This window comes from Corvus brachyrhynchos, unplaced genomic scaffold, assembly GCF_000691975.1.
Source record: "Corvus brachyrhynchos isolate BGI_N302 unplaced genomic scaffold, ASM69197v1 scaffold17, whole genome shotgun sequence".
Lineage (NCBI taxonomy): Eukaryota > Metazoa > Chordata > Aves > Passeriformes > Corvidae > Corvus > Corvus brachyrhynchos.
The window spans coordinates 12071036-12097058 of record NW_008240046.1 but is presented as its reverse complement, the minus strand read 5'-3'; the positions used below and the strand labels follow the sequence as shown (position 1 = coordinate 12097058).

At 37.0% G+C, this 26023-nt stretch overlaps 1 protein-coding gene across 2 annotated transcripts in view; it reads right to left on the bottom strand.

Annotated features, from left to right (window-relative positions):
• The window catches only part of SORBS2 (sorbin and SH3 domain containing 2), a 199256-nt gene extending 177912 nt beyond the window's left edge, over positions 1-21344 (bottom strand). The window contains exon 1 of one of the 2 annotated variants that reach the window (XM_017744439.1): positions 21054-21344. The gene's annotated coding sequence lies outside the window, so the exon portion shown is untranslated. The remainder of the gene's footprint in view (positions 1-21053) is intronic. The other variant, XM_008641460.2, reaches the window with a different exon arrangement.
• Positions 21345-26023: the final 4679 nt, after the last annotated feature.

Sequence of the window (26023 nt, the reverse complement as noted above, 5' to 3'; positions counted from 1 at the left end):
CATCGAGTCCAGCCTTTGAACAAACACCACCTCGTCAACTAGGCCACATCCAGTTGTTTCTTGAACACTTCCAGGGAAGGTGACTCCAGCATCTTCCTGGATGGTCCATTCCAATGCTTTACAACCCTTTCTGTGAAGATGTTCTTCCTGATGTCTAATCTGAAGCTCCCAAGGTGCAGCTGGAGGCCATGTCCTCTTGTCACTTGTTGTCTGGGAGAAGAGGCTGACCTCCACCAGGCTACAACCTCCTTTCAGGTAGCTGTAGTGAACAATAAGGTCTCCTTCTTTTCTCCAGGCTAAACACCCCCATGTCCCTCACTCCCTGCTCATATGACTCACTCTCTACACTCTTCAACCATCTTCCTTCCCCTTGCCTGGACTCACTCCAGCACCTCACTCCAGCACCTCACTCCAGCACCTCACTCCAGCACTTTCTTGTAGTGAGGGGCCCAGAACTGGACACAGGACTTGAGGTGTGGCCTCACCAGTGCCAAGAGGGAAAATCACAGTCTGGTCCTTCTGGCCACAGTATTTTTGACACAAGCCAGGATGCCATTGGCCTTCTTGGCTACCTGGGCATACTGCTGGCTCATGTTCAGCTGGCTGTCAACCAGCACCTTCAGGTCCTGGCTCTGATGTACCACTTCCCAGCCACTCTGCCCCCAGACTGTACTGCTGCAGCGGGTTGTTGTGACCCAAATGCAGCACCTGGCGCTCGCCCTTACTCAACCTCATACCACTGGCCTCAGCCCATTCATCCAACCTGTCCAGATTCTTCTGCAGAGCCTTCACACCTTCCAGCAGATCAACATTCCCGCACAGCTTGATGTTGTCTGCAAACTGACTGAGGGTGCACCTGATCCCATTGTTCAGATCATCAATGTAGTTGCATTTTGGAGGCATTAGAGTTAAAATTACAAGATACAGAACAAGATAAGTACACAGGACTGTAAAGAAGTGGGATATCCTGCCAAATATCTAAGAAAAATGTCTGAAAAAAATCCATAAACAAGACAAAGAGCAGGTGATATCCTCCATTGTATAGGACAGCAAGAAGTATAAAACTAAGAATGAAGAGGAGAAAAAGAAATACACTCTATTTCTGAATTCTATCAGAATTAAAGCCTGATTGACTTCCTTGATTAAGAGCATCAAGGACAACTACCACCAGCTCTAAGAACCTAGCTCATCAATTCTCAGATATTGTATATGTGCAGCTAGTGTAAGATGTGCTTAAAGGCCAGTTTGATGCATACAGTAGTTGAATTATCATTACAGGCAAAACATACTCTTTTGTTAATGCTTGAATTTAGTAAAGTTTTGCTCTAAAGTTTGAAGCTGGTCTCACTAAACAGTTTCTAAACTCTCTTACAATAAAAATCTCTAGTTCATACAACTGTATAAACCTTTCTGTTCTAACACTAAAATTCATACTACCCTAAATAAAAACAGGCTCTCTCCAGTGTCCAGCTGGATCCACAGAAAGGATTGTCTGAACAGAGTGATGTCAGTACTTCCTATTTTCCTGTCAGCCTCATAAGTGCAGGGGTCTGAGCTGGTCAAATACTACACGTATGTAGATTTCTCTCTCAAGGCCAGGGTCTGTCTTTGTCTTTCCATCACAAAACTTTGGTCTACATTAAAGTGGGCTATTGAGAATCAGTCTACTATACCCTATTGGCTTAATTAAATCTGTCAAATAGAAGTTCAGTGCTATGTTAAAAAAACTCTGCCCTTCTTAATAATCATGGAAAAGCTACAAAAGTTGGTATTTTATAATTGTAAGTAGGATAAAGAGATCAGTGTTCTCCATATTTGTATCTTCGTGGGTTTAGATTATTTTATTTTTAAAGGTCTTTTTAACAAAAAGAACTGGATTAATGAATGTGAGCCTTCTGCTGTGAGTTTTGGTTACCTTTGCAGTGTATTTGCTATAACTGGCAGAGCACATCCAAATCAATTTTGCAACAGTGCTCTGGTTCCCATTGCTTTCCAGGATTATTTTAAGAGCTGAGCCACTAACAAGAATCAGACTTATCAAGAAACAGTAATTCTCTGTACAGAATGTGACCTCTTGTCTTAAGTACTTTCATCCCCACGTCTGAGACGAATAGTTTTGTTACCACCCTTTACGCTCTATCTTTTCTAGGATCTGTCCATTCTAGCTAAGAACGATGTGGAATAGTTTGTGACTGCCCTTGGAAAATCACCTCCAGTATGATTAGATAAGAATATCTCAGCCCATGTGTTCACACACTTAAAATAGCTACAGATCAAAGTCCGCCTCCTTAGTTTTTCAGAAACTAGACGGTATTTTTGATGTTATGAATTATTCTACTATTCTGCGATGTGAACCCTCATAGTTTTCTTCAACTATAGGCATACATATGATGCAGTTGGAGACTATTACAACTGTATAGGCACTGTAAATGTTACTGGCTTTTCTTGGAGAGTAACTCAGATTTTTGGAAGTCGTAGATAAAATTTTACATGAAAGGAAAGTTAAAAAGCCTTCACCCCTACAGAAGTCATCAGCAACTGAAGCTTCCATGCTGACCACCTATACTAGCTTTACAAAACTGTTGATGTGAACTGCACAATTTATAAAACTCAAATCAACGCTAGGAAAAAGGACAGTGAGCAAATATTTTACTCAAATACCAGTACTGCAGCTTTCATACTGCTTTCCCAGAGATTTTAGGACAAATACAAAAAAAACCCATGATAGCCAAAGAACTGGTAGATAAAAGTTTAGCCTTCTGAAGTTAATTAAAAAAGCCAAAGGGAATATTATATTAGTGTAGTAACCACAGATGAAAAGAAAGCTCTCCCATTTATTTAAATAAATTTATTTAAATAAATGTATTTAAATAAATGGGAGGAGAGAGTACATAGACCATTCAGGCTGGAATAAAAGAGCTACACAGTGCCAGAAGCAGAGATGTTTGACTTACGATAAAGAACAAAGTGTAACTTTGCAAAGTTTAGTAAACACACAGAATTAGTCCTTCAGAAAGAAAATTGGGACTAACTATGAAGTTAAAGCTTCTAATGCAACTAGATAATTGAAATTCAGGGTAGTAAAGCATGTGGCATGACAAAAAAGGACAAGAGTCATGCTTAATATAACAATTTATGAAGAATTAATGTAAGAATAATATAATCTACATTCGACATTCCAGTACATTTTCCAGTTATTGATGCACATAATCTCCTCTCTTTGTTATATTAACCAATTATACTTCATCATACATATTAACCCAACCAGTACTGTCCCATCCCTCAAAGCTTTAAGCACAAATCTCAGTGAAAGGGGAGATATTTTGGATCAAGACAGCAACAACATCCAAAATTTCTCTCCATAAAATGTCCTTTTAAAGGAATTTTTCCCACTTCAGAATGATGTCAGTGTTTATTAATCAGCCAGAGATCCTCAGCTTGAAGGATGCAGAAAAATTTGATAGTATTTCACTATTTCATCTTCCAGCCACTTTCCTCAATCCACTTGACTTTTAGCTAAATCTTCAGCTAGTAAACCCTCCTGCCCTACCCTTCCAGGGCATGGTCTACAGCTTCGCATTTCCTACATTTATATTTTTCATCAGCCACAGAAGGTTATCTAAATCTTCAGTACTGATTCCTAGTTGGGCAAAGGGAACACGTTAGTCTGACTTGAATAGTTATGACATTACAGCACAGAGCTGGAGGGTTCCAAGTCCAGAGTAGCTGAAATATTTTCCTGCAGAAGGTAATATTGCAGAAAACTAGCAGATTTTGTAGCTGTGGAATAGTAATTTCAGATGATGCTATGAAGTCATTCTAGTTGAAAGAAAGATCCATTTCTTTATCATGCTGCTCATAATGAACTTTAAGCTACTTACTGCATGTTCAGAGTGCTGAACTCTAAAATTTTATACTGCAGTTTAAGTGACCATAGCATTGTGGTCAGAAAACACATACTGTTAAGCACCAATTGTCAGAATTTGCTAATATTACTAGTTCTTTAATAAACCACCAAGGCAAAGTCTACTCAGAAACATGAATGTGCTTTGCAAAAAGTAAAAAGTGAATTATCTAAGGTCACCCATCTTTTGAATAATAAGCCTTGAGAGCACATTTCAGGGAAACTCAACTGCTACAAGTTTTTTAGGGGTAATCTTAATCTCCTTTAATTGAATCTCATGAGCTTTAAAATTCAAGTAGTGTTTTTACAGAATGGCTTTTGGAATGCACCCCAAACACACACCATTTATAATTATGGCACTGTTCTCAAAAAGACTGCACATATGTATTCTCATATCAGGCTGGTAGAATGGACCTACTTAGACTTACACTTAAACTGAGATCTACAACACTCAGCTACATGCACAGTGGTGGCAATTTCTTGGTAAACTCATCTTGTTCCCTGAATGTTTTGATGATAAGGCAAGAGCCATCCCTTTGCACCTAGTACATCCATACTTCTCAGAAGTGTCTATATAGTGACAGATTTGATGCAATATTTACAAGAAAAAAAATTTGAATACCTGCTTGAATAAAATCTCCGTGAGAGTCTTATTTTGAAACGAGAACAATTTTTGTACCCTCAATTATTTCATTTGCATTAATAGCCACTTAACAATTTCTTGTATATAAAGTAGAATGCTGAGTGCTTTGCTCTATTTTCTTGCTAAAAAACCCGCTGATGGACAAATAGTAATATGAACAGTGGTGCCTAGATATACATCATTAGATTTTTCCTTATATGTAGAAGTTGAAAAGTTCATTTATTTGCATTGAAAAAGTCAATGTGCAACAGGCAAAAATGGAAAGGACTAAAATTAAGAACTTAAATTACTGCTGGGAATTTTCCCAGTTTTCTGACTTGATTAAACATAGGTAGATTTCCCATTCTGCAAAGGGTTTACCTTCAGTACAAGTGCTATATGTTTTCCAGCTTTCAACATATACTCAAATAAACAAAACTCAACATGGAGAGTGAACAGAACTCCTTAAGTCTTTACAAAAGGGTGATATTATATAAGCCTGAAATAGTGCACTGTCTTCCACCTCACACATAAAACCCTCAGGACAAACAACTAACTGAAGTGCAGCAGAAGTCTTTAGTATCAAAAAAACAAGACTGAAGTATTCTGTATTTTTTTCTGCAGGAGCAGTGTTCAAGCTCATCATGAAAGTTTTGCTTGAAGGGCAGCAACTTTTAAGCCAAGTGCTCTAGAAGAATCTAATACAAACCCCACTGAACTATGTCATAAGATATATTCCTCAACATTTTGCACACTGGACATAGGTCCTTATCTGCCAGTCTAATCCAACATTTACTACATTATCTATTTTAACATCCTTGTTATTCTTACAGCCTTCCCAAATTACTCAATAATAACCAGCTGAAAGTACTGTTCAGGCTGTCTGGTCATTTGCATGCCCTGCTAAGCTTTCTATGCAAGAGAATTGTTAGTGGATTTTTTCATCAGCATTTTTTGCATCCCTCAATGCAGCAATGAAAGAACTACTAAAAAAAAACCCAGTAAAATTCTGGGTGGAAGGTACAGCTGGAGGTCATCTGGTGCCACTCACAGATATGATAGGGACTTCAAGTTCTGGAAAGGGAAGGTGTATATGGGTGACCAAAGGGCTGTAAAATACCCATATTTGACAAGCTTCCTCACAATACAACTTCAACTGTGTCTTCAAGGAGTCTCAAGGTAGGCTAGCAGGTAAGTGGATGGTAAAATCAACAGATTATATAAAGAAATTCCCACTGTTCACAGAGCTGATACCCCAATGCTTGTGATTTTTAAATGTTTTAAGGTAAATATATTTTGAAAATTACTGGTTCGTGATGTTGATTTTCAGCCCTTAATGTCAGTTGCCAGCCATTTCTTATTTTCTTTCCTTCCCATACTGTTAAGCAAAAATATATCTGTTTAAACAAAAGCTTACTTAACATTTCTTCCTACCTTCCTTTGAAGAATAACACAGCTAACACAATGTATGTCATTACAAGAACACCTATATCATTAAAAAATTGCAATGGAAGATAAGATATCACACTGGAAGGAAAAAAGATAAGTAGTTTCTTCCTTCCTTTATTTTTTACAGAAAAAGTGGAAGGCCTCTACTGCAAACAATCCTTTTACAGGATTAGTATGTCTGTGACAAACCTGAGTCAGTCAAAGCAAAATTCTATTTCAAAGTATGTAGCAAACGTAACTGGTTTCATTACCGATATCAACATAACTTTAAAATTCTCCAGTTTACAGAAAGGGAAAACATAAAAGACTTCAATTATGACTGCTAGACACCAAAATACAATTCCTTCATGAGATCAATGTGTCCACCAGAAACAGAACTCCAGCTGTCTTTGACAGGAATTGAAATATTTCTCATCATTCTAGGGTAAAGGTAGATTTTTCCTCATGTACCTATAAAATCCAGCATGCATCAGTTCAATATCAAGAGTAGCATCAACATTTTTTCTGCCCTGGATTTTATACAGCCTAAATATATCAGGATCACTTCACACTACTCACACAACCCTGATTAAAATGGTTTAAACATCAATAAGGTTGACAGTATCTTTTAAAAAAGATCACAGGGATCAGACTCCTTGAAGGGTTCCCATCTTCAAACTTTATTCAAAGTATTTTAGCTTCTCTATTTTCCAAACATATTAAGCATAATGCGATTACAAATATTCATTACTGATTTATGAAGGGAAAATCATGCTTAGCAAACTGATAGTGACCCACTGGTTCAGTGGATGAGGGGAGAACAGCAGTTGCTCTCTTGACATGACAAATTCTTTCAGTCTTCTAAAAAATCCTCACATTAATGAAATTCAGACTAAGCAAGTGGTCAGTGAAATAGACTAGAAAACTTGCTGAACTTCCAGGCTCAAAGAATTATGATCATCAGCATGATCACAGCACGTCACCAGGGGCGCACCCTTTGGTCAGTGTTCACTGACAGTCTGGACAATGCAAACAGGGCACCTTCAGCTCCTTTGCCTGCAATGCAAATCTGGGAAAGCGGCCAATATTGCTAACTGGCTGCACTGCCACTCAGAGGGACCTCAACAGACTAGAGAAACAGGCCAAGAAGCAGCTAAGAGAGTTCCAAGGGAAGTGTAAGGTACAGCACCTGAGGAGGATTTGCACTCGTACACTCTGGGAACTGACCAGCTGGAAAGCACCTCTGCAGAGAGCCACCTTGTGATCCTTGTGGAGAACATGCTGAACACAAAACAGCAAGTCATCTTTGCAAATCAGGTCAACAATACCCTTGACTGCAGCAGAAAGAGCACTGTCAATAAGCTAAGGGAGGTGAACCTTCCCCTCCGTACTGGTCAGGCCACACCTGAAATCCTGGGTCCAGTTCTGGGCTCCTCATTTACATAGAAGCTCCTCATTTACTAGAAGAAGACCTGTAAAGGGCCAGGAAAATGATTAAGGAACTGAAGCATTTTTCATATGAAAGAGCTGGGACTGCTCAGCCTGGAGATAAGTTTCACGTTTGGGATCTTACGTATATATGTCCCCAGTGAGGTAAAAGCAAACACTGAGCCAGAGTCTTCTCAGTAGTGTCAAGGAATAAGACAAGAGACAAAGGGCATGAGCCGAAACACAGGAAATTCAATTTAAACATAAGACAAAAGCCCCACAGTTCATTCTAAAAATAATCAGGTAATGGCACAAGCTTCCCAGGAAGATCTTGGAGACTTCAGTCATGGAGATACTTGAAACCCATCTTAACACAGTCCTGGGCAACTTGCATTAGCTGTATCTGCTCTGACAGCAGAAAAGTTGGACCAGAATATCTCCAGATACCCCTTTCAATGCCAGCCATTCTGTAATTATATTCTACATTTACCTTCTGGACTAAAAAAAAAAAACAAACCCAAAACAAACAGTATTTTGTAAAAAAACCTCCAGCTACTGAAGATTGCAGTGTGATTTTCCTACACCTCACTCTGCACCAGACCAACCTACACAATAGTGATTTGGGTATTTATCCCATCCAGAAATGGGAAAGGTACAGGCAGAGGAAGAATGGCAGTACTCATGGTGCTGCTGGGTAGAGAAAATGTACATTTTGTGGTTCTGTTTTGCTGTTAAATATCCCTGTGATCCATTGGTTTTCTTATAGCTGTAGAAAATAAAAAGCAAGGAACTCTTGATAGATTACTTTCACTCTTACAAAAAAATTATTATGATTAAGATTCCTCTCAGGACACACTTTCTCGGGTTTTTAATATTGATCTACAACTTTCAGACTTTACTGCATGAGAATAAAAATTAACACAAGAAAACACTGTTAAGTTACTTGGAGGTACTACAGAAAGGCTTCATCACTATTGAATTAGAATATTAAGTAACCCTAACAGCATGTCCCAGAGCTGTTTTATGGATCTGTCCTCACTTGGTGTAGTGTTCAAATGCAGGAAGGCCAAATGCATCAAACTGTCAGTCTGGTCAATCAGGCAGCATTCTACATGAAACTTCTTGCCCACCTGGCAATTTTTCTTCTTAGCCTTAGCGATCCTTTCTTGCTCCCAAACTCCCAAAAGCTCTTTGTACCAAATCCACATAGCAACACTTGATGAACAGGCCTAGATTGGTGTAACTGCTTCCTTGACATGTTTTTATTTAGGAGGTACTTTCATTAACCAAATCACTACTCCTAAGTGAGCAAAACTTTTTTCATTCATTAAGCAAAACAATTCCTCAAGTATACTGAAAATAAAACCACTTACCATATGCTTCACAAACAGCTAATTTCTCAGAAGAAAAATTCAGGCAATTGTCAGTGGTAGTAATAGAGGACGTCTATGCCCCTCAGAAGCAGTTTTCCTTTTTTTAAGGGTTGTTCCTTCTACCCACACTGAGAACTGTGATCTACCTTCCAAAGAAGCATGCATTTGCAATTTAGTCATCTTGCTTGAAATGAACAGTTTCCATAAGCTATTTGATAGGATTCTTTTCTTCCTTCCAATTTCCACACAAGCTGTAACAGTACACAGCTGGGTCAACATAGCCAAGAACATACTTTGACCCACTGATTATAAGAACAGCTGCCAAGTTTAAGGCATATGAAGGAAACAAACAATTTAACTGAAGCTGGAAAATTGTCCTTTCGCTTCATACTTTAGGTTCAAGTAATTGTGCCCTAAACCCACAGCAATTGAAAGCTTCTACCATTTCTACTCTGGATTACAATTCTGCAGTAACAGATCTAGAAATCTGTGTCAAAACTTTTCTAATTGCAAATATTTAATTTTCAATAACGGAAAAAAGAAAATAAATCCAAGGTTTCATGAAAGCATTTTCAAAGATTCTACAAAAGGTGCTGAACTTTTCCATCAAAGCAAGAGTTTTAGTTAAGTGTCTCAGAAGATTACCTACACCAGTAAATATAATGATCACTTGGTGGTGGTGGTGGTGGCGGTGACTAAAAACCAACCAACCAACCAACAAATAATAAAGTGCTGCTCTAGCATTTGCTTTGATTTAGACCTTTTTGACTGTCAAACCTGCCTTTTATGAACTCTGTATTGTTAGGTAGCTTTCATAATGTAGAATATAACCATATATTACATTTCTATTCAAGAATAATAAATGAAATCATGCCATAATGCAGGCAGAGAAATACCTTCTTATAGTGAGACTTCATTTCACCTATAAAGCCATCAAGACCTTATCATTAACATACCTCAGTTTCTAGAGCAGCACAGGGGAAATATTGTCTTTTTTTCAACGTGCAACTGAGTTCTAATTTAGATGCATCCAGCTGTGCTGAAATGAAACTCATTTCAATAAGTAGTCAGAATTACAGCAGAAAGAAACTGGTTTTTTGCAAAGAAGCAAATGGAGTTACATTAAAAATTTGATGTGATTATCAACATGAAATTAAGTTCTGGACAAATTCTAAAGAGTCATGGCAGGAGATGTACAATAAACAGAACATGAGAAAAATACTTTTCTAAAGTCCACTGTTATGCTAGAGGTGAACTAATTTAAAAAGATGAGTAATGGCACTTGTCCAACAGTTATCCAACCTGAGACTAAGCTTTCCAGAGTAAGTACTACATAAAGCAACATGCAAACTCCCAGAAATACAAATGTCAGTACATAAATACAACACACTGGCACCCAAGGATCCCTTCAAATAACTGTTTAAAACCAGGTTTTATGAAAATAGAGTGGCTCAAAGTTTTCCGACATAGTTTCTTACTCAAAAAAAATAGATGCTTCAATATTTGACAATAATATTTTGATTTTGATGAGCTTTCTCAGATCAAAGAAATCTGCCTATGTCCTTACCACCAGCTGTGGAATGCAGATTTCCAGTCACTCCAGCCACCATGAGAGATTGCATTCCTCACATCTGGAAGAAGAAGCTTCAGATGAACATTTAAGCTCCTAACGACACATAGGTGGTTATAGAACCATAGAACCCAGTAATTTGGGAGCTTAGTTTTTAGGGCTTCTAGTTTGTCATTCTTTAGGGCTTCTTGTTATTCTGTTTTGTGAGTCCCAATACATTTCATTGCTCTTCTGGGAAAGAAGACTTTGTTTTCTCTTATATAAAGTATTTAAAAAGTAAAATGAAACATTGTCCTTTTTGAAGACAGTGTGAATTTAGCCCTTTGTTTTGAACTGGGAATACTTAAAATACTTTATTCAAGTAGAAACAGGTCTCAGTCAAGCTTAGGACAATCAGATAATAAGCAGAGAAGCTTCATTTCAGGAAAGGTTAGTCACATTAGAGGCAGGACAGACTTTTCTCCTAGGACAATCAGATAATAAGCAGAGAAGCTTCATTTCAGGAAAGGTTAGTCACATTAGAGGCAGGACAGACTTTTCTCCTAAAGGCACACTGACACAGGCACAAAAAGCTACAGATGAGTTAGCAACAGCAGAACTAATTGAAGCTGCTTTATGAGAGTTGTGCAAAAATACAGCAGAAAAATCTTTCAGGCATTACCAAGATGAGGTCAAAGAAAACTGACAGACATAAAAGGCATGTTCCCTGTTAAGCAAGACTGGGTCATAAACATTCAGTTCATCCAAGGATAAACAAGGTCACAGAAGATAGATAGCAAAGATAGAACACAGTAATGAAAGTATTAAAAACCAACAGAAAACATGAGATTGAGGTTGCTGATAAATTTGAAGATTCAGGAGAAGGACGCCTGCTTAGTTATAATTACCAGTTAGTTAATATCTGAAATAATGCACTATTGATGAGACATTTTATTTTACAAATATTTATGGATCCCAGTTTGCTCCCTGCCATGTAAGATAGAAAAGAAATCATAAATTTGTTTAAAAAGTGCAAGTTATACAAGAAAATAAAGCCTCTTCCATTTCTTTCTCAGCAGTTCCATGTTCTCAGCTCACCAGACTTTTGCGCTCTGGGACTTGTTCACACTAGAAAAAAGGGGAACATTTCAACTAATTAGGAAACATTTGAACTGGGGTACAGACTTTCAACCATTTGCCTGCCAACTTGTGTTAAAATGACAAGTTTCCTACTTTTCACTAGGAAATTACCTTCTATTGAAATCACTGCATGAAAATTTACTGAGAGCGGAAAGGCCATGCAGGTGGCTGCCACTGTCTCTACTTGTTTTCAGATTCTGCTGTATTTTCATTACCACCAATGTCAGCAGCTGACACAATCCTGACCCAGAAATAAGTTACTAATAGCATTAAAACTCACTCTGTCTTTAACAGATACATTTTTCAAGTAGGGCATTTTCAGGATCATCATCACAAACAAGTACCCATTTGGGAGAGTGCACCCAGGGGAAGTAAGTCTCATGACACCACTGATCCCAGGTTTCTTTAAAGCCTCTTCCTCCTAATTAGTGCTGAAGAATTCTGTATTAGCTTCCACTAGATTAATCTTTTGCATGTAATTATGAAGGTACACATCCTAGAAAAATAGAGTATTTTTGTGTAGGCTATCAAACTTATAAATCACAGCTTTCTTGGTGACACATCTGATGTTGAAAATCTATAAAGATTTAAGTATTGTAACATATCAATGTATGTTCTGTTCCTTTGTGCTCTGAAGATAAAGAACTGTAGAGATGCCACTTCTGTTTTGAACATTAAAGCTTAGGTAAGACTTAATTACAGAAGAAATTAAGGTGTGCTGTATCTTGGTACGGAGATGTGGTACTACACTTAAATCAGTACAGTGATATTCAAAAACCTGGAAACATGTGGCTGCTGCAAGGTGCAGCAAATTAATATTGCTGGAATTAAGCTAAGAGAAACCTACTGAACAGACTTGCCAGGTGTACTACATATGAAATTACAAAATAGTCAACACTCCTAGCACATGACTCGCACCAATAAATCTCATGGTAAATACAGCTTTCCTACAGTGATACCCTAATTCTAATAAAAAGTTCCTGACACAAGCACCTTTATGGCTAGAGTATAAGTTCTAAATAGTGATGTTAATAGAGTGAGAGCAAAATGCCTTAATTTCTCTATCCAAAGACAATTCTGAAGATTGCTCGCTTGCAGAGAAATCTGACTCATCAAAACTAATCCATCACATGCAAACAAAGGTCTGCTTGAGACAGCAGACTCAGCATTATACTCTTTGTTTTTACACACATGTAATTTTACCTGTTGGTTTAAATAATTTTATGGAATTCATACAAGCAGGTTTTGAAACATCATTTATAAAGCTTTTTCATTAAAAAATGGCTCACTCCCTAAAGTATTTGGAAGTTGCTCATGCTCCAAATTTAAAGACTACTGGTCAGCTACAATGACTACGCTTAGTAGTCATCAGCAAGTAAAACCTCAAATTATTTCCCACTCTAAGTAGGAGGAAAATAGTTGGGTTTGATCTGATCAATATCGAATCTTAAAGAAAAGCAGCAGATAACTCAAAATTAGTATCTCCAAAGTTATTCACCTGTCTTCTAAGAGATACTCCTATTTGAGAAAGGGATACTCTATATCCTTAACTCTCCAATACACATTCTAAGCAGCATATTAAGGTAAAACTGTCTTGAAGCCTACCATGCTTCTGAAACAGATGGGCATACTAAGCATCTTCTGCAGTTTCCTTGTGTTCTAGTGAAGACATAAATGTCAGACTTAAGCAATCTGATTCATTTTGAAGACTACCAAGTTCTTTCAAATAACAGCAAAGAACTGATTTGGCACAGTTGGGCAGGCTACCTACAGGCCTCTGCAAGTTCTCTCCTTTTAAGAAGCACATGAGGCAGACAGGATTTTCTCAGGAGTGTAGACATTTAAGTTCCAGGAAGGGGGCTAGGTTCTGCAGACTTGGAGAGTGGGTAGAGCAACAGGTGCAGAGTCCTTCATAGGCTCAGTGTCACATGTGAAGTACCTTCTCATCCCATCCAATTCACACTACTCTTTTATAATGGTGGCATCACCAGCTCATGTCAGTCCATGCATTACAGAGCAACTTTAGCTGCTCAGATGGCACATACAGTGCTCTGCATAAACTACATTTCAATGTACTATTCAGTCTGAATCGAATCTTTAAAACTGTTCCTGCTTTTCAGGCAGACCTCTGTCTAAAGCAACTCCACAATTCTGTACCTGATGCTATTTCAGATTAAATAGGAGGACTAAAAACTATGCACACATCTTTTTGTACAACTCAGGAATATGCTACCCAAACTGAAGGGATATTGATATGACTGTTTCTGCAGTGCTTCTGACTTACCTTAATCATGGAGTGACATACAGAACTCCTGGCTCACCTGGCTGGATCGCTGTGATAAAAGCTGAAGTTATTGTGTACAACTAAGCTTTCTATATACAACTTCAGCAGGCCAGGATTAGACACTAGGTATTTATACACCTTTACAAACTGCAGAGCTATTATGTACCATCTAATATTATAACCCGAATCCTGAAAAGTAGTTATTTCCATGAAAAATATCTTACTCATCCAGCTCCATGAATAGCCTAGTAGTTAGGCCAAGCTATGTAGTGTTTGAATTAGTTTCTATGACTTTGGTGTGTAACTGAGATGGTGTTTCTATCAAGTCCCCTGCAGGGAGACCGTGCTTAAAGATATATTACTGCACTACAACTCTTCTCCTATGGGACACCTCTCTGAAAAAATTCTGCAGGCTCCAATAACAACTGTATTTCTACATGTAGCTATACACGAAAAAGGTCAGTACAATTGGAACACAGTATCCTTAAAGATCCTTTTTGTAGTTCTGCTGGCTACACTATTGCTGATACAGGCCATTGGCCTTATTGTAAGTGAATTATTCTCAGGATTGAAATAATTTCATGTCTTGTCTTAAGAATGCTGCATTAAAAAGGGCCATGCAGAAAAATATCATTAGAAATACCCAAAGCATAATAAACTGGTTCTCAGAGGTCAGATATTCAGGGACTGGACATAGTGTAATGATGTCAATAAGACTCATTGGTCTAGCAAAAATGCAGCATAAATTCTGTTTAAGCGCTTCTAGTTCTGTGTTAGCTTGTGTGAAGCTAAGTCAGTTCTCTGGGTGCATCTGAAAGCTAACATAAGGCTAGAAGAGGCTTATGACCATCAGTCTCAAAAGCATGTGTATTTTCATTCAATCATCTCAATTCAAAAAATCTTTATTCATGTTTTCATACCTTCTGGGTAAACCATTACACTGCATAAAAAAGAGTTTCTCCCCATCCACCCCTTTTCACAAAATATGAATAGACCAAAACGGAATCCTGAATGCAAGCCAGTTCCCACAATTTCTGATGCTAGCTCAGGTCTGTTCAGGGGAATAGTTTAATAGAAGCTCAAGAATATCAGTTTACTTCAGCACACAGTGTCTTCTGTCCTGGAATCTGTGTATTCATTAGCTCTCCACCTTTGCAACATATTACATAGCTACTTAATGTAATCTGAATCCTCCAATTCACAATGAATTGAAAGCAGCAAATTCTTTTCAGCCTCAGCTTTCCAATATGATCTTTCTCATTTAATAGGAAACTGCAAAATATTATTTCTGTTGAGTCTTTTAAGGTGAGATACTATAGAAAATAAAAGTAGTTACAACTACCCTAATTTAAAATGGCAAGTGTAAAATTTTCGGCTGTTCAAAAAAATCTCAGAGCAACAGCTGTGTTAAAGCCTAAGTACTAAAAGAATTTTTTTTTAAAGGAAAATTGAGCTACTGACAACTGTTTAAAATATTAAGCATTACAACCCAGTAGGTACACACTAATTGATATTTTTTGGAGTTCTAATCACTGATACCCGTAAGCTTCAGCCATTCATATATTTCTGCATTTCTGGTCAATAATCTTAATCAGTTTTACAGGACATTAAGGGTGTGTTTACATCACTTCAACTCATTTGCAGGATGCAAAAGTCATTTATTGTAGGTAAAACCTTTTCTATTAGGCCTTCAGTAGAAGTTCCTCCCTGCTGAGTTCTCACAATTGTAAACCAGCTTTTTGGGGCACACCTTCATTCATGGGTCAAGATACTCTCCTATCATCCTAGGAAACACTTCACTAATAGTTCCAGGTACCAGCTCAAGATGTTTTCTAATTTTAGTTCTAGGGGCTCAAATTCTTCTTTATACACTGTGAATTAAGACCAAGCTCAGTGCCCTGAATATAATGGCATTAGAGCAAAGACTAGGGTGTTTAGTTCTAAGTAACAAAGACCACTGTACAATTTTAATCCTAAATGGTTTTAGGTCCAAAGTTCTGTGCAGGAGGTAGAACTGAGTTCTCTGTTGTTCTACAGCATTATTCCAATCAAATCTGTCACCTAATGTGACCTCACAGGATCCTTGAATAGGTAGTTTAGGGTAACTGGCTAACATGCATTTCTTCTTCCATCAGAAAAACTGAGCATTACATCCATATTATTGTTTTTGACTGTATTTTCTAAGCAAAACTAGCAAATTCTAGTTAAATCATTGTACACGTACATAGTATATTCTACTTCCTTTATGTTCTGATCTAGCATCTTGGCCACATTCTTCACTGAAGACAAGCAAGCATTATCCTGAGTGCGTCAAACAAGATGCACAAGTGCAAAAACACTACACCAAAAGCTACGCTGACATTAGGAAAGGGCAAGAACTTAAAATTCCAGTGCACAGATCACATGTAGCTATGGTGCTCTAAATAAAATGTATATTTATGATCTCCATGTTTATGAATACCATACTGCATTACTCTGATGTTGTTATATATAACAGTATGGCTGAGAAGACATGACGTCGTTACTTAATTTTGTCAGCCTGTACTTCACAGCAACTGGTAGGTAATGGCCCTCAGACACAGATGATTTCTACATTTTTGAACATAGCATAAGGAAAAAAATATCTTCTGGAGAAATGAAAAATAAACAATATCTTCTGGGGAAATATAAAATAAACAATAAAAAATCTGGTTATTAGAATACTTCCGAAAATAATTTTCCATTAATTTGACAAGATGCGATTATATTCATTGTACAGCAAATGAACTATAAAATGTATTACGATTATATGGTATAAGTTCAATCTGTTTTACCTTTTCTCAGCAATACTGCAAGGATTGTGGCTACTTCAGTAAAACACACTTCAGTTGTTTCGAGAGCATGAGCTAATAAAGCAAGCTAACTCAAATGACATTTCCTCATTTTAGTGGAGATTGGCAAGAATTTTCTTGTTGCAGAGCATTGAGGTGTATATAGAAGGACTACACACCTTCTCCCCCACCAGCCCTCCCCCCTCTAGTATAAACAGCAGGTTTTTTTCCCCAGGTTATGGCAACACCTCATTTCACACTTGAGTCATTCCCCACATCACTTATAGCTCAGAATAAACTCATCAATTTTCACATGGGAAAATTAAAAGCACTGCTACACCATTCATCAAGAACACCATTCATTCACTGCCCCTCCCAAATACACCTTTACCTAAACACTCTAACTGAGCAAAGTGATCCAACAATTGAGAAATATTTTTAAAATCCCTAGACACAGATAATTTTCTGACCAATACTGGCAAGATTCCTCATAGTTTTACCTCAAGTAGAACACAGCAATTGCATGGAATACTAAAGCAGTTTTGCTTTTCTAGATTTCAGATTATTAAATCTAAATTTTCATGATGCATCTAATTTTTCATCTGTACAGTGGATAGCGATATTAATATTTCTACATTATTCCTACTAGTTATTCCATACACTAATCTTGAAGATTAATTCCTTGATATTTAAATGCTCTTTTGATACCTACAGCACTACAGAGTCACTACTGCCAAATACAAACAGGATTTTATGAAAGGACTCCCTGAAGCACTAGAACTCTAAGTCTACATAAATATTATTCAAATAGTTTTATGAAGTTTTTAGTGTGTTTCACAGACTTTCTGGCAAGGGCTTCAAACCTCTGCTTCCCCATGTCCGTTGCTGAGAAACACAGGGCCCAGTTTTCAAGCTGTTACAGCACAGTTGCAAGCACTACCTTTATATAAAACCAGCTTGGCATAGCTTGTGTGTCATACCCATCAGGCTTGCAAGCAAACACATTTCTACAGAAAGAGAACATGTGTTCAATATCCAAATAAGTACACACAAAATGCCTTTATGTCTATAAAAAACACTGCCTGTTTTTAAGTCTAGCAAGCACAAAAAATTAAAATGTAAATTTTATTAAAATCTGGCCTTACTTAAACTGAGGCAATGTATTTCTCTGATAGCCCTGAGGCACTGATGATTATGTCAACTTATCCCGCACTGCTCTGCCTAAAGATTGACCTTCCCCTCCTAACTAGTAATAGTTAAATTACTTAAAGACTATATATTTTCAAGGAAGGCATTTAATGGAAACAGTCTATCCAATAGCTGCCTACTCAAACAGCTAAAATCCAATAAATATTAAGAGAACAAAATAACTATCTGGTAGTTCTTAATTAGCTATTTTGAATTTGATTACACAGAGACTTGCTAGTATTTCTTTAAGGTGGTATTCTAGTTTATTAATTTTAAGTAATTGACATTATAAACTGACTTTAATCTCTGATGCATCAGCTTAGATGTGCATATATCAAGATATGAGTGATAATTAGTTTGAAGGTCTACACAAGTAAGAAAACATATGGAAATCTAAAAAGTCTCACTTTACAGAACTATGATTACCTAGTGTGTGATATGCTCTTAAGTCTGAATTTTATCTTTTATTATCTATATTGACAAGTATCCCTCAATAACACAAATTACATGTTTTTTTGTGGTAGATGTACCATCTTGGTTCACTCAATCCAGGCTAGTTCTAGCATGATCCTGTGAAGTATTTCCACCCTAAGTGCAGTGTTGATAACAGAACCATGGCATTCCATATTTTACAGATCCATCTTGTCTAACTACATTATTTGTTAATGGAAACACCTGAAGTTACTCCAAAAATTATTTTTTATGTGCCATTAATAGAGGGACCTTAAATTTGCATTGATATTAACTAGAGCTATAAATAAACATTGTTGATCTTAGTATTTGCAGATGAAATAAGAACAGCTGCCTTGACTTTCTTTTCTAATGGAGTATCTTAATAAGGCTCTAATAAAGACATTCCCGTGCTTCCTACCTCTCACTCCATGACTGCAGTATTATGGTTCTTCTTCTTCTTGTAGATCTATAGGAAAAGGAGTCCCTATTTGTGCCCAGTTATCACACTGAAACAGCCTATGAACTGAAGAAGCTGTATCTAGAAAGACACATTTGTAAGATGGTTGTGAAACAATCACTTACTGTGGAGTCTCCTCCACAAAACTAGTAAAACTTAGTGCCTAAGCTCACCTCTAGTCCATTAGTCTCTGCAACTTTTCTGGAACTAACTTCCCATGAGCCTTGTCCCCTTGCAAAGAAAAAACATTTGAAGATAAATACAATTACAAAAAATAAGTGCATCAACTTTTCTAAGTGGTACTGGCTGGTACTTTTGTTTATTTTATCCCATTTGTTCTTTTAAATAACTCATCTTCACCCTTACCCCACTCACTCCAGGAAATCAGTTTTCGGGCTCATGCAAACCTTTTCTTAACGTTTATTTAAGATCAGGTTTTCCCTTTTGCAGTGCCAAAGGCATGTGGTCCTTAGAAAAAGTTGAACATTAAAAAAAAAGTTTAAATTTATTTAAAGTTAATGCTTTTCTTTCACATAAAGATGCAGTTCAAAGTTACTTAACCCCAAGACATTTTCCTCCCAGCACTGCTTTTATGAAGTGTAAATCATTGATGACTTTTTTTAGCTTGGCACAAAAAAAAGTGCTAAGAACTTGCCCAGTTCTCCTGCTATCTGAATATATATATATAGTCATATATATACATATATATGAAACAGAAATACTCCAAACAGCTCCAGAAGAGCTGGAAAAACAGAGACTTTTTTTTCTTTCCACTTAAAGATGTCTGAAGGAAAGGAATCGAACATCTAGGTTGCACTATCTACATAGTCTAATTCTTAGATATAACTTATTTGAAGTCCTGTCTATATCTAACTCTTCCTACCTTTTAATTATTACAATGACAAGTTCTTTTTTTTTCTGTAGAGAATCCACAAATATGTGGAAAGAACAAAGTATTTAAACATGAGGAAATGGATAGGCATCAAAAGTAAAGCAGGGTAACAAAAACATTTGATCAGTATTGATTGGGAGATAAATAAAATTGTCTGTTTAGCAGTTCAGCCGAGAACACACTATCTATAGACTGTATAGCTGTATTAAAGAGTATACTTTAGTTCATTTGGAAGCCTTTAAAAGAAAGTATAGCATCTGGAACTGAAAATCTATCATAATGATTGGTGAGTTTTTCACATATAAAATGTTTGACCAGTAACACAAGGTATAACCTGTATCTACTGAACTTCAGACATGCCAGTGCTTTGGTAAGAATATGGAGTAGTTCAAGTTGAGAAAATTACAGACACAAGCAGTTAACAAATTTGTCCCTGCATATCATATCATATCATATCATATCATATCATATCATATCGTATCATATCGTATCGTATCATATCATATCAATCATATCATGTTATAAACTTAAATGAGCTTTGAAGATGCAATCCTAGCAAGTTAGCAAAGATCAGAACTCTGATTGGTCCCTGTAATTTCAGAACAGGCCATCAGTTTTTGTATTATACACACTACCCACATGTGGCACACATGGACTGACGACATAATTAACCATATGTCACATTTTATTTATAACCTCTCACTTAAATACAATTGTTGCTACTTTCCAATATCACAACAACAGAACTATCAGAACAAGAAATGCCATCCTCAGTTTAGAAGTACGATAGTTATTCAAATACACTACACTTATCTGTGCTGATAGATGGATGCTACAGACAGAAGACAAAAGATGACATTCACGGGAAGAAAAAAAACCCTATAGAGCTTCTGGTCAATTAAATTTCCCTAGATCTTTAGCTTCAGTTTACTGAATTTTCTTTTAAGTTGTCCTGAAACAAGCAAAAATATTCAACATACTAATACCCGCTTGTTTTTTATAACTCTTAACAACAATACTATGATAGCCCTCGTGTCCCTACTCAGTGTTGCCATCGAGCATATTTCAAGCAGTCTACTTCCACCAAACTTCCATTTCCATTACTGTAATCCTCTGCATAATCATGGTCTGACTCAGTTATTAGTCTCTGGGTTCCAGTCTCTTTCACCATTCCTTAAATATGCTCATGTAGATCATCAATAAGATATACCTTGCCACCCAGCAGCAGTTTCTTTTCAATTCTGATTACTTATTTAATGCTGCTCGTTTCACAGCAATACACAAAACCAATTTATAGAAGCAGCAAAGTACTTCTGTAATTAGCCATCTTTTCCAATTTATTTTAAATTTCGAGATATAAAATATTCAATGGATATCAATTACCAATACAAGCAATTTAGCCACATTAAAAAATGTAATGTAAACTTTCTTGAAATACATGATTTAACCTAATGCATCAATAGTATAGCAGTCCCAATAATTCTGTTTTGAAAGAAACATTCAATTATAATGAAAATATGAATACCTTGAGATGAGAACACTCCAGCAAAAAAGGCTTGCACTCTGCTTGCCAGATAATGTGCAGGGTTATAATACAGAATATGCCTGTACCCTTCCAGTGTTGCCCTTTCTCCTCTAACCTGCATGGCAGCCTTTACTGCCCCATAAGGCATGTACAACATATGTGTTGCATCCATGCACAGTGAAGAAGCATAATCAAATCTGTTACTTGTTAGGAAGCATCAAACCTTTACCTCCTTGCCCATCTGACAGGATGGCTGCTGAGCTCACTACTCACACCTTAACCTTCAGCAGGGCTCATTTATTTCCCAGGAGAAGCATTCAGAAAACTGACAGTTACAGGAACAGTAGCAGGTTAGCAGAGCTTGCTTGGGGGAGGGGAAATTCCAAACCAAGAAAAGCTTCTCAAAAAAGGTTAATAGCTTTCCAAGCTTACATAGACTAAATGTAGACTAAACAAGGACAAGCCTAATAAAATTAATTGCTTCACAATAGCAAGCTTTGTGTTTATATTCCGAAAATACTGTAAGCTCTATCTGCTTAAAACAATATTGAATGGTCAGGTGGTTTGCAGTTTTAAAGCATGTTAGCATAATCAGCCTTAAATTAAAACAGATGGGAATGACAGATATGTTAACGTTATTAAAGACCTCTAAAGGATAGAGTTAAATAAGGTTACCTAATCCATCTTAGAAGGGTATTATGAATTGCATCACTTAAACAAGAATAGCATTCTTGTATCTATTTTTGATTTTACAAGACTAAATGAAATTACCAACACAATGTAACCAATGGCATGCACATAATATGTGCCTAGTAGTCTCACTTTTTTAGAGAAAAACCAGGATATTTCCTGATATTGAAAGGCTTTCATGCAGATCTTTTAACGATAAAAATGATTATTCTCCTGATGTTGCAGTACATAGTGAATGCTTACCAATGAGCATAATATAGCAGCATATTAAAAATCAGCATATTGTATCTATTTAGGGAGAATGAGAATTCTACTACTAAAACCCTCAAATATTGTGGTACAGACTTCTCAGATGTTCTTTTAAACAAAATCCAAAAACTCCCAAGCCCTTCAAAGCTTACTACACATTGTTATTGTCACCTCTGCAAAGTGTGTAATACAAATGTAAGTTAACAATCTTGTCTTCATACATGCAACAGTTATTAACACGCTTTTAAGGGCATGTTCTTGGTACCATAGCTATGATGAAAACGTCCGTGGTATCTCACTGTTTGGCACATGCAGGTGGAGTGGGAACCTCGCCTCAAGCTTCCACTCCTGTACCAATACCGTGTTTTCTTCCTGTGAAACATTTTTCAGCTCAGTAAAGAGTTTTCAACAAGAAGTCAAATTAGCTTAAAGACTTCTAGTTGTATACAAATGAAGTGGGAAACATGGTTAAGAGCCTAGTCACATCAGAGGGAGAAAAACCTCAACTCATGCTCAGGAGGTAAATTCTTAGCATGAGGCCATCTTGTAAAGGCGCCTTTATGCACCTTCCCCGTGGTTTAGAAACCCAACCAGGAAGTAGTGTTAAACGTGCTTTCTGAGGAGAGATGCCAGAACAAGCTTCCAGGCAGAGAAAGGATTTATGAATCCTGTTTGGGTTTTGGTATGAATAGGTGTTAATATGCTGAGACTTGTCAAAGCTACAATGCTATCTCGGTATGTATAAAAGCCATACAATATCCCTTTTTAACCCTCCCCCCCTCCACTTTACAATCCCCAGACTAACAAACCCCAGTTCCCAAGGTTAACTGAAGATTGAGTAACAGCTCTGGCTCCCAGAATCACTTTTCTGAATTTAGATGCCTATACTGAAGTAAATCCCATTTTGCAACCATCTTGCAAATTATTTTCAAGGATTTCCAACATAAAGCTGAAAGGTACATGGACAGTTTAATCCAGCTGGAGCAACTAACATCTAAAGTTCTGTCCCCGTAAACTTTAAATTTTGAAAGTACAACTGAGGCTTTTCAAAATCTTTCAATGTCTGTATTTTTGAAAGTGAATGACCCAACACCTATTTTTAATATACGATTTGCTAATAATTTCGACATCTTTACTACTTTTGCTGCTCCAGAAAATCTAAAGTGACCAGGAATCAACTTGTCTACTTCACAGCCTTTGTAAGACTAAACAAAGCATTTTATTCAGCTACAAAATTACATTCAACTATTTAAAGAGAGCTACATAATTGAAGATTTCCTTGTGCATTTATGTATAACAGAGCTGTGCTAGGTCACCTGTCACCTATTGAAATGTTTGGCTACATTTGTCCAGCTGCAGGGCGCTGACAATATCTGGGCACATTCTAACCATCCACCAGGATTTAAAGTAACTGAACTGAAATCTAACAGCAGTATAATTCACTTAGGCTAAATTCAATCAGCACTCGAAGGAAAGGGGGATTAGAATTAGCATTCTAAATCTGTGTTTGGTAGATCACATATACACTTTCATTTCTATTCAGTAGAGAAAGTTGCAGTGGAGAATATGAATTGGACTCTTTGCCAGTGATAAAACACATAATTCGAAGGCAAGTACATTAAATGAAATTAAAATGCTTAGCTCAGATAACATCAGCATCTATAGAACCAGAAGAAAATTTAGACTCATTAGTCTCATTACAGAGATCAAACATCAAGACAAAAGAAGAGCTTTATCTATAAAAGCCCTCCAATAAACATCAATATAGAAAGAACATGTATATTAATCTCAGTACACCGCTATTTTTCACTATTCTACTTAAAGTTGTCTTTCAAGCAGTTTCATATATGGTAGAAGTTTTGGCACAGGTATTCTTTAGGCATGACAAATATATATATGTTTGTAAATAGCTTAAATTGACTTCTAAGTGACTTCGGGCAAGTTATACCAGTCTTCCTCATGAAGTTCCCTTAAACAAGAACAGTGTCTTTTCTTAAAGGTGCCTTGAGAAAATGAATCTAAAAGGCTTCATGTAAAGAGGCTTTTTTTTTTTTAAGCAATATTTTGGAGGGCAGGATGAAGAAGTGAAGATGAGGCTGTAATCATAACAGATCATGTAAGAACACAGGAAACATGTCTCAAGTCACAAGAAAAGCATTACAGAAACAAAACAACCATGTGCCATAATTTAATTTTCTTGCACTATTAAATAAAAATCTAACATTAAAAACAAAGATTAGCTACTCCCTTTGCCAAATAGATCAAGTTAATAATGAGTGTGCAATTACCCCAGTCTTTGCACCACTTTTACAGTGCACTTCGGTTTATGTTTTCATGAACTAGAAATACTTTTTTAAGATAGAAAGAAAGACTGTCAAGTGTCATATGATTCTAGAAGCTCTGACTGTTAAAAAAGCCAATTTCTTCCAGTGAAAGCCAGATTTATCGTAAGTTAGCACGTTACTGAGTTGAAACAATCACTGATCAAGTAAATGTTACAAGTATTCAACAGAGTCAATATTCCACTATTTTTGTGAGCTCTATCCTATTTTTTCCTTGAAGAACATTATGTGCTACTTGAAGGACATTTGAAAAACTCCAGTTAGTGTGTTAACAGGCTAAAAGCTACTGACACTGACATGCTACTGTTATCCGAGGCATTAGTCCTACAGCAGACTCAATTCTGCATAGAACGAGCCCTGTTTGCAGATCTGGGGGACTTCCAGGGCTAGGAGGGACAGAGGCAGTTTGGCTTCAAGGAAGCACAGACAAATTTATCTGCAACTCATTTGTAATGGAGAATTTGTTGCCTCCCTTCTCTGCTGTAGCCATCACTTGCAAGCTCATACCCACAAATAAATTTGATCTCTTGTACCCTTAGGCTACCAAATACTGAGTTGTGTAGTTCTTAAATGGCAAGCTCTTCTAAACAATTCTCACTTATTTTCATGGCACCTACCATTCAAAAAGGTAAACAGCTAGTGGAACTAGCACCCTGCTACTAAGTACAGTGTTTCTGTACATTATCCATGGGACCCAACCTCAAAATACATGATGTACTAGCAGCCAAATTTCAACACTGCTGGAATACAAAGCCTTGACTAGAAGTCTGTGTTAGTATCCCAAGTTTTGAAATGAAAAATGTCGGAAAAAACAGCAGCTGCTTCAAAGAATGAATAAAAAGTACAACTATGAGATTAAAGGAAAAACCTAAGAGGTGCTCAGATCCTCAGAGGATTGACATTTTGTCCAATCTCAGCTAGATTCTTTAGCACATTCAAGTACAACATATGGCCCTATGCAAGGCTACACTGTAGAAAGCAAAACTGACAAAGATTTTAATCTCCATTAGAAAAGCTTAAGATCAGAACATCCATTTATTTAATATGATATGCCAGGGTTTTACAAAGTCTCAATAAGGAGGGCTTTCAGAGTCTACCAGGCAATTTGGAAGGCTGCTAGGTTATTATGATAGCATTGAATATATTTGAGTTTATATTGACAATAGTACACTCTACTTTGAATAACATTATTGTGCAAGCTTCCAGTTGTTCATTATATCCCTCCACTTACTATTAGTCACAGCTGAGTACTGTAAGGCAGAGCCAAGCAGCTGTCTAGGGCAGAAATAGTATCAGTCTTCACTGCCTACTTCAAACTTGACAGAGCCTTGGAAGCACTTGTAAACTTGTTGCCTCTGAGACAAAAAGGAGGAAAGAGTCTGAACAGAAAGTAACACAATACTAAAACTGTGTAAATAGTAAAACCTAAGAGTCTTTAACTCTCAATTCACAACTGATATGGCAGAAGCACCAGACCTGACAGTTCCTCTCCTCACAGCCTTGCTTCTGATACATCAGTTTTCCCTTATCACTAAGAAGCTTTGGGTCAATCTAGATAAAAATGCCCCAGAGTTAACAAGGAATGTAACAGCAGAATGGGCAATTACGGGAAGAGCAGGTAAGACTACTTGTAGCACTTCGCCCCAGTTAAGAATAAATTGGCAGCAAATCAGTTGAGGTTTGTGGCCA